Here is a 10,625-nt window from a genome sequence, read left to right as displayed (position 1 = left end):
ACCCGAACAAGAGAGGATTTTCTAGAAGGCAGGTGGTTTTAGGGGAGTTAAAACAGACACGGATAGATCTGGTTTTAGTAAATGAAGGGTTAAGGAATTTTATGAAGGATATTAATTATATTTTTACAACTTTTAGTGATCATGCTGGGTTAACATTTTCGGTGGGGTTAGATAAGGAAAGGAAAGGGGGGGGAATATGGTGCATGAATGCAGGGTATCTAGGTGATGAAGATTATGGAATACAGCTTAAATCTTTGATAGAACATGAAATGGAGGATAAGCAAAAAGGGAATGATTAAATGCCAGTGGTGGGAAAATGTAAAGAAAAAAATTAAAGGTTTTAGTATTAGATATGCAAGGAAGAAGAGGAGTAGGATGACAAGAGAAGAACATTTTTTAAGAGAAAAATTGAATGAAGAAATGAGGAAATGTGATATTGATCCTATTTATAATATTGAAAGGTTTTTAGATTTAAAGGCACAATTGAGCAAATGTGAAATAGATAAGTGTAAGGGGGCATCTATTAGAAGTAGGGCAAAGTATGTGTTGGAAGGGGAAAAATGTACGTCTTTTTTTCTTGGTTTAGAGAAAACTAAACAGACAAAATCATATATTAGTGAGATAGAAAATGTAAAGGGTGAAGTGGTAAATGATTATGTTGAGATATTAGAAACCGTACAGAATTTTTATAAGGATTTATTTAAGAAGGGGGAGGTGGATGAGGGGTGTGTAAAGGAGATTTTAGGTAGTGTGGATGTGCAAATTGGTGTTGAGGATAAGCAAAGATGTGATAGGAAGATAACAGTGGATGAAGTGAAAGATGCAATTAAGGGTTTACAAATAAATAAAAGTCCTGGAGTAGATGGACTAATTGCAGAGTTTTATAAAATGTATGAAAGTTTTTTAGTACCGATTTTAATGGAAGTGTATCAATATATGGAAGATAATAATACTGTTTCAGACTCCATGGTGACAGGGCTGATATCGATTTTATATAAAAATAAGGGGAGCAAATTAAAATTGGAGAATTATAGGCCAATTAGTTTATTAAACTCAGATTATAAGATTTTAGCTAAGATATTGGCAAATAGGATGAAGATGGTTTTAAATGATATTATAGCACCTACACAAAATTATAGTGTGCCTGGAAGAGACATAGCTGATACTATTATTACACTTAGAGATGTGATAAATAAAATGAATAGCGATAAGAGAGGGGGAATTGTTTTAAGTATAGATTTTAATAAAGCTTTTGACAGGGTGGAACATGATTTTATGTTTAGGGTACTGGAAAAATATGGGTTTGGAAACAGAATAATAGGATGGATAAAATTATTATATAGAAAGGCAAAAAGTAGGGTAAAATGTAATGGGGTTTTAACAGATTCTTTTATTCTTGAGAGATCGGTGAGACAGGGGTGCCCTTTATCAGCATTATTGTATGTTTTATCGGTAGAACCCTTAGCGGCATACCTTAAAAAAGATAATTTTATAAATTGTGTAGAGACTCCGCAAGGAGGTTTTAGTTTAATTCATCAATATGCAGACGATACCACAATAACAGTTAGAGATGAGGGAAGTGTTAAAAGGGTGATGGAGTGTTTTAAAGTATATGAGCAAGCCTCAGGAGCAAAAGTGAATATGGAGAAGTCAGTAATAATGTATGTTGGGAAGATTAATGAGGGGACTTTTCCTTTTAAAATGGTAAATGATTATTTTAAGGTGTTAGGTGTGTTTTTAGGGGTGAAGGAACAGGAAGCTAGGGATCTGACATGGAGTGGTGTAATGAATAAAGTTAGAAAGGTGGTAAATATGTGGAGGGGGAGGTCTTTGAAATTAAAAGGGAAAGTAATTGTTGTAAATTCCTTGCTGATGTCAATTTTTATTCATGTCATGAATGTTTTAGACGTACCAGAATGGGTTTTATCGGAAATAAATAAGATTATAGTTGATTTTTTATGGGATGGGAAAGGTGCGAAAATTTCTTTTAAAACTTTGATTGCAGGTTATGAGGAGGGGGGTTTGAAGTTGGTGGATTTAAATGTGAGGAAAAAAGCAATTAGAGTCAAAATGGTACGTAAATATTTATATGGTGAATTAGATTATGGATGGAAAATATTTTTTAAGGAGTATTTGCAGGAGGTTGGGAGGATGGGGGACAATGGTTTATTGATGTGTATGAAAAGGAAATGTTAGGTAATATACCTTTGTTTTATAGAGAAGTGTTTGAGGCTTGGGGGGAGTTTTTACCAAATATTTATTATGAGTGTACCATTTTAGACAATATTTTAAATCAGCCAATTTTTTTAAATCCCAAGATACAGTATAATAATAAGATGTTGTTTTGTAAATATTTTATGAGGGCTGGGATGAGACAGATTGGGGACATTTTATATGAGGTCATTCCGGGGTTCCTTCCATGTCAGGCAATATTTGATAATGTGGATGAAGAAAATGATGAAATAAGTAGAACTACTGTGGAGAACATGTATAAGAGAATATTAGGATGTCTTCCTGGGGAGTGGGGTGTTTTAATAAATAAAGAGGTGGCTACAAGAGCTAAGGGTTTACCGGTTTTATATTATGAAAGTAATGGGAAGAAGTATGATTTGTCAGGTTTGAAAGTTAAAAAGGTTTATGAAAAATGTATTTTAAGAGAGATAAAAACTCCTGCTTCGGAAAAAGTGTGGTCTAGGGTGTTTGCAAATATAGATGTGAAATCAATATGGAATAATGTAAATGTAAAATATAATTCTATAGAATGTGAAGACAATGATTTTAAATTGAAACATAATAGGATTTTTACGAACGTGGTTTTACATCAAATAAATAGAGATGTTAAAAGGGAATGTGATATTTGTGGTACGGGGGTGGAAAATTTTATGCACTTTTTTGTTGAATGTAGTAGATTAGAAGAGTTTCATAAGTTTTTAAAGGGGATTTTAGTACAACATTGGGGAGAAGAGATTGTTGCTGGGGTTGAGTGGAGGAGGTTGTTTCTTTTTGGTTTAACTGGGAAAAGCAAAGTTTTTAATTTTAATTTGATGAATTTTGTTCTTAGTCATGCCAGATACGCTGTAAGACTAAGAAGGAATTTGGGACATTATGAAGGGAAAATTGTGAGTGTGGAGGTTTTATTTAGAAGTATTTTAGAGAAAGATATAGAAGTAATATATAAATATGGTGGATGTAATTTTGAAAAATTGTTTGTGTGGGGGAGCACTTTTATTGAAATTGAGTCGAATGGAAAACTTGGTTTTAATTATTAATTGGTTTTGGTGGATGATTGTGTTTTTAATAGGTTTTCTTTTCTTTTCTTTTTTGATTTTGTAAAAGGATGAATTGTTCATCCTTTCTTATAAATTGATTGAACGTTGGAAATATTATGTGTTTTTTTTCATAAAAAAAAAAATAAAAAAAAAAGTACGCCTGATCTCGTCTGATCTCGGAAGCTAAGCAGGGTCGGGCCTGGTTAGTACTTGGATGGGATACCGCCTGGGAATACCAGGTGCTGTAAGCATTTTGTCAACTCTTTGTCTGTTTTTTCCCACAAGGCTGAAATATGTGCCCTCGCTTTGAAATAAGTAAGCAAGGTTAGTTTGTATTAGATAATAATTTTTGGCAGGTTGTTAAACTTGATGATGAGTTTTAACTAATACTATTAGCATTTAGCGGAAAGTGCATTTGCATTTCCAGAGGAAGTTTGAAAGACCAAACGTCCCAGGTAGAAGTAAGAGGTTAATCAGACTCACTTTGACTTTATATAGTGCACCAAGAGTGGCTTACGACCCACGATATGGCTTCGACTACTGGGAAGAATTCGAAAGGGGAAATGAAGACTGACAGAGGTGCTGCAGGAGAAAAGATGGCTGAGCAACGGGCTGTTCCCCGGGTGTTTGAAAGAAGTTTAACAGTGGCGGTGGTTTCTGATTCAGACCGAAGAGTGGACGATATGGCTTCGACTACTGGGAAGAATTCGAAAGGGGAAATGAAGACTGACAGAGGTGCTGCAGGAGAAAAGATGGCTGGGGAGCGGGCTGTTCCCCGGGTGTTTGAAAGAAGTTTAACAGTGGCGGTGGAGATCATTGGGGAGGACAAGATAACGATGATGGAGCTTCTACGGGGGATCAAGGAGGTATGCGGTTTGGTGGTGGGGTGTCGTTTTAAAACGAAGAATAAATATGAGATAACAATGAGTCATGCAAAAGGGAAGGAGAGACTTATGGATGGATTTAAAATTAAAGACTCATGTGTAATGGCGAAGGATTTGTCACATGATGAACTGGTGGTGTCCTTTCTGAATTTACCGACATATATCTCGGATGAGGATATAATAAATAAATTGACTGGATGGGGAGTCACAGCAGTGTCTACAATCAAGAGGAGAATGTGGCCTGGAACGGAAATTGCAGACGGTACGCGTTTCTGTAAGGTACGATTTACAAACAATGTCCAATCGTTGCTATATTCGACAAAGTTTGAGACTCTGGAGGGGGCTGAATATTTCAGGGTTATACATGACAGGCAGGTGAAAGTGTGTAGGCTTTGTATTCAGCCTGGTCATGTAGTACGTGATTGCCCTGAATTTAGGTGTTACAAATGTATGGAGCAGGGGCATTATGCACGGGAGTGTCCTGAGAGAAGAAGGAGATGTGAGGAATGTGAATCATTTAACTGTATATGTGGTGAAAGGGTGGGTGAAGAGCTTGAGATAATGAATGAGAGTGGCTCAGTAGATGAGGAAGAGTGTGAGGAGGAAAGTGAGCTGGGAGAGGAGAATGATATGGAGGGGATCAGTGGGATACATGAAGGGGTGAGAAATCGTAGCAAGTCTGCAGAGATGGGGGTGACGGAGCTGGGATCCAGTATGGACAGTGCGGTAGAATGGTTAAATTCATCAGAGGGTGTGGAGGGAGAAGATGCGAGATGTGGAAGAGCTCAGATGGATTTACGGAAAGCTGAGTGTGGCAAGGACCCATGCACAGAGCCTATAATGGAGGAAGTACAACCTGACAGGACTATTCAGAATGTCAAGCCTATTGAAGATCCTCGTGGAGAGGGGGGCTCCTCTAGGGAGGTGGATACTGCAAGAGATGACTCTCGCAAACGTAAAGAGTCTGAAGAAGAGCTGATGGAGGAAGAGAGGGAGAACATACAATCTCTGCGGAGGGATAGTAAAAAGAACATGATAATCAAGAGGAAAAAGAAGATAAAAGATCAATCATGATGGACTCGATTCATCCCCTCTTTATAGTCATAATGTTGAGAGTTGTATCTATTAACACAATGGACTTCGTAGCAAAGAAAAGCTAGAGCTGGTGTTGGAAGCCTTCTCTGCGGATATATTATGTCTTCAGGAGACCCATTGGACTGAGCCGTATATGGAGAATGTAAGGCAGAGATGGAATGGACTAATGTACGTGAGTAATGGTACTGTGCGGGCATGTGGGGTAGCTATTTTGGTAAAACATGATGTTGTGTCTAATTTAAATTTGTTATGTGCTGACACTGTGGGTCGAATGGTGGGAGTGGGTTTCACTTATCAAGATGTGGAGTACTCGTTGTACAATGTCTATGCTCCTAATAATGAAATTGAGAGGAGGGTTATGTTTATGTCCATGGGAGGATTATGTGGGAAGAACTGTTTGCTTGTTGGGGATTTTAATGTATGGATGGATAGGCTAGATGCCTCAAGTAGCGCACATTTTAGCTCTGACTCATCTCGGGGAGCGCTATTAAGGCTAATGCGGGATGAGGATTGGGTGGATATATGGAGGGAGAGGAATCCAGATAAGCGGGTGTTCTCTCGAAGACAAGTGGTGAGGGGTGAGCTCAAGCAGTCACGTATAGATTTGTGTCTCTCTCATAGAGAGGTTGCGCACTTGGTTGTGGGGGTAAAGTATTCACACACATTTTTTAGTGACCGTGATGCTCTGCTTTTCAGGCTGGGTGCATCAGGGGAGGGGAGGGGGGGTGGTTTGTGGTGTTTTAATGCCAGTATGTTGAAGGATGAGGGGTTTAGGGCTGCAGTGAAAGAGTGTGTGAATGACGCCGTGTCAGATCCTCTATTTGAGTCTGATGTGAGTGTGTGGTGGGAAGGATTAAAAGGGGAGTTTAAGCGGCTGGCAATATCTAGTGCAAGAAGGGCAAATGTGATAAGGAGGAGGGAGGAGGGGATTCTTAAATCTCGCCTGTTATTGGAGTTAGAAAAGGTAGAAAACTGCCCAGGCTATGATGTGACAGAGTACCTGAGGGTGAGGGAGGAGTTGAGGGTCGAGAGAGGCACAGGTGTATGGGGGCAGTGGTGAGGAGTAGAGCACAGTATGTGGTGGAGGGGGAGAAATACTGTTTTTTCCTGGGGTTAGAAAGGAGGAAGCAGGAAAAGAGTTTTCTAACTGAGCTGTTAAATGAGAGGGGGGAGAGGGTGACAGATCTGGAAGGAATTTTGAATACAGTGCATTCTTTTTATAAGGGATTATTTACGTCGGGTGGGGTAGATGAAGTGTGTATGAGAAGAGTGCTAGAAGCAGTGGAGGCTAGGGTGTCGACTGAGGATGTAGAGATGTGTGATGCTGATTTTACATTGGCAGAGGTTAAAGCAGCCATATTGGGCCTGAACTTGAATAAGAGCCCGGGTTCAGATGGTCTTACTGCAGAGTTTTACCGTGAGTTTAGTGACATACTGGCCCCACTAATGCTGCGTGTGTATGTGTGTATGGAGGAGAAGAGGGTAGTCCCTGAATCTTTAGCTATGGGTGTGTTGACTGTGTTATACAAAGGGAAGGGGAGCAGACTGAAATTAGAGAACTACAGACCAATAACCCTTTTGAACTCCGACAATAAAGTGCTTGCTAAGATAATGGCTAATAGGTTGAATAAGGTGATGGGAAGCATCATAGCACCTACTCAGGCCTATGGAGTTCCTGGGCGGGATGTAGTGGACACCCTCTGCACTATCCGGGATGTGGTGAAGCAGATGGGGGAGGTGGGTGGGGCGGTGCTCTGCCTAGATCTGAATAAAGCCTTTGATCGGGTGGAGCATCGGTTCCTGTTAGAGGCCTTGGCAAGATTTGGGTTCGGGCCTCGTCTTAAAGAATGGGTGAAGCTATTGTATGGGTCAGTGTGCAGTGTCGTGAAATGTAATGGTGTGCTAACTGATCCTTTTCCCCTGGGCAGGTCTGTTAGGCAGGGTTGTCCATTGTCTGCACTGCTATACAGCATCTCAGTAGAGCCTTTAGCGGCGTTTGTAAAGCGGAATGGAGGAGTGAATGGAGTGGACCTCCCGGGGGGAGGAGTCAGTGTACTGCATCATTATGCTGACGACACCACCTGTACTTTGCGGGATGGAGAGAGTGTGAATTGTCTGATGAAGTGTTTTGATGTGTATGGGAGAGCTTCTGGGGCTAAGGTGAATGTTGAAAAGTCTCAAATGTTATGTACTGATGATACTGTTATGTCTACATGTAACATTCCTTTTAAGACTGTTAACCTGTTGCTTCTACTCGGGACGCTTGCGTCCCAACTAGAGCTCTGGAAATGCAAATGCGCTACGCTAAATGCTAATAGTATTAGTTAAAACTCAAAAGTTCATTAAAATACACATGCAGGGTATCGAATTAAAGCTACACTCGTTGTGAATCCAGGCAACGAGTCAGATTTTTAAAATGCTTTTCGGCGAAAGCATGAGAAGCTATTATCTGATAGCATGCAACACCCCAAAAGACCCACAGGGGACGTAAACAAAATAATTAGCATTTCGGCGTTACACAAACCGCACAATAAAATAGAAAACATTCATTACCTTTCACCATCTTCTTTGTTGGCACTCCTAGATGTCCCATAAACACTATTTGGGTCTTTATTTCGATTAAATCGGTCCATATAAAGCCTAGATATCGTTATATGTAGACTGTGTGATAAACGAAAAAAACGACGATAAACTTTCACAAAACACTTCGAAATACGTTTGTAATGCAACTTTAGGTATTAGTAAACGTTAATAAGCGATAAAATTCATCAGGAGGCGATGTAAAGATCATTAGCTGTCCGTCTGGAAAAATGTCCGGCTAGAAACTCAACGAAAATATCCGGTCCTAGACCGGATTAGATACGGTGTCCTGTATGTGTTTGACCAAGAAAAAACTCGAAGGGAAATGACAAGACTCTAGACACCCTGTGGAAGCTGTAGGTACTGCAACCTCAGTCAATTAATTGTGGTTCACGTTTATCAATGGGTTCAAGTAGCGCATGGATATATTTTCCCCATTTTCAGTGATCAGTTTTTCCTGTGCTTTTCGATGTAAATGCCGTTCTGGTAAAGCCACAGCAGTGATTTAACCAGTTTTTTAAACGTCTGAGTGTTTTCTATCCACACAGACTAAGCAAATGCATATACTATATTCCTGGCATGAGTAGCAGGGCGCTGAAATGTTGCGCGATTTTTAACAGAATGTTCAAAAAAGTAGAGGGTCGACTGAAGAGGTTAATCGAACAAGAATTATTTACAATTCGTCTGAAGTTGCTACGAATTGGCAGGTTGAGCGCTTGATGATGACGTCACTAGCGAGACACTTTTGTCACCAGGGACTGGGGATAACGGAGCAAATTGTATGGCTGTTAGTGTGTGTATCGAGGTTTCGAGTAACTTTTCAGAATTTGATATAAAAGTGGTTTTGTTTATTTGTTTACTGGTTATGGTCAATTTTAGGGGTTGATTAAACTTGAACAGTGTGTTCTGGCGGGTTTAGATAGAACTCTTTGTTCCGGGACGGATGAGAGTTACCCAAAATAAGTAAATTAAAGGAGCCATGAGAGAATGCGAATGCATATTTATTAAATATCGGGGATTAAATTACGGATTCCTTACACTATGAAATGTACGACATTTGCGGCAGAGAGAAAAAGTAATGCATTGGATAATAATGTTATCGGGTTAATTGTATCTAAAGGTAGCATGGTCATTTAAGTAAACATATCCGTAGACGATGTTTAAAACTTATGATTAATGATTTGAGTCAAAGGGGAATTATCATTAGGTTTTAGTTATAGTTCACTTATTGAGTTTCTGATTCGAGGTAGCATTAGTGAATGATAGTTAGGTGTGTGGTGTCTCACTTTTAGAGGCCTCCTGGGATTATAATTTTGGGGAGAGTGGGGGAGAGAGCAGCTTTAAACGACCAAATTGAAAAAGGTCTGCAAATTATATATATAAAACAACTGTTAGAACTATTTGTTTTAGTGCAAGGGTATTTTAAAGAGGCACGCTCACATATGGAACCTTATGAGATGTTATTTTACGAGTTTTAATTACACAGGCGACTATTTCTATTGTAAGGATAAAGGGTTCTTTATGTCTAATATGGTATGACCTTTTGACCTTATCATGACTGGCTTCTGAGGTCTGATCAGCCTCAGGGGAGAGTCATTTGTATAATGAATGTTATCATATTGAGTTACTAGTTTTAAGGTAAATTCATTAGAAATGAAGCAGTTTTGGTTGAGGGGTTTAGAATTACTGTTTGAACCGCAAATGAGAAAGTGGTTCAGGATTCTGTCTTATAACATTAGCTGTGAAGTTGTTGAATGGGCTATTAGTGATTTGGTATTGTAACAGAGAGAGAGTCATATTCATCATTGAGAATAAATAGGGGAAGATAACATATTTTGAGCCAACAGGGCAAGGGAGTAATTGAGATATTTTTGTTTGGTTTTAACACCCGTGTACAGGAGTGTCAAAAGACGGGGGACATTACCTGTGTAATGGGGGAGGGTGTCCGTATGGGGATTACATGATAACCAACTTGGGACAGTTCTGGGATTGGAGAAGAGGATATCCTTATGGCATAGGGGATCCCACAAAGGTGGATAGGTTTTCCATGATATGGGGGAAACCTGGGAGCACTGTTGAACTTTGTAAAGGTGATGAAATCCTACTAACCATCAAAACTATTAAGCTCTCTGATGCAGGCACTTACACCCTCGGACTACAAAGGACCGTGTCAGACACGATGGGTGTGTTTTCTATTAAGGTACTGCCAAAACCAGAGGTCCCAGACGAACCAGGGCCAGACACACTCCTCTACCACCCCTGGACCGAACCTGCCACCACTGGGTTAAAAATCCCATTCAGGTAATTAATGTTAGATTATTCAACTATTGATCAATTAGGCACAGAGACTGGGTTTGATGGTAGGGACAATTTGTGGCTGTCTTATACAGAATAGACTTGCTTTGGATATGCTTCTTGCCAGTCAGGGGGGCGTCTGCAAGATGTTCGGTGAACAATGTTGCACGTATATTCCTAATAACACCAGTCCAGATGGTAGTATATCTAAGGTCCTTAATGGGCTTGATGCACTATCTGTTGAGATGAGGACCATGGCGGGAGTGGAGGAGTCTGTTGTCTTGGCCTGGTTTGGTAAGTAAACTGGTATGGTGGTTACAGGATTTCTGACCCTAATTATTTTATTTTCGTTATTGATGTGTTGTGCTGCTTGCATCATACCGTGTTTCAAGAAGTCTGTTACAGATGTGGTGAAGGCTTCAGGCATGATGCCTTTGCTTGATGCTCCAGTTGGAGAGGCTGATACTGAAGCATGCTTTCAGGGGAGGATGAGACTGACTGA

This window comes from Oncorhynchus nerka, linkage group LG1 (assembly GCF_034236695.1).
Source record: "Oncorhynchus nerka isolate Pitt River linkage group LG1, Oner_Uvic_2.0, whole genome shotgun sequence".
Lineage (NCBI taxonomy): Eukaryota > Metazoa > Chordata > Actinopteri > Salmoniformes > Salmonidae > Oncorhynchus > Oncorhynchus nerka.
This window is presented reverse-complemented; position numbering follows the sequence as displayed.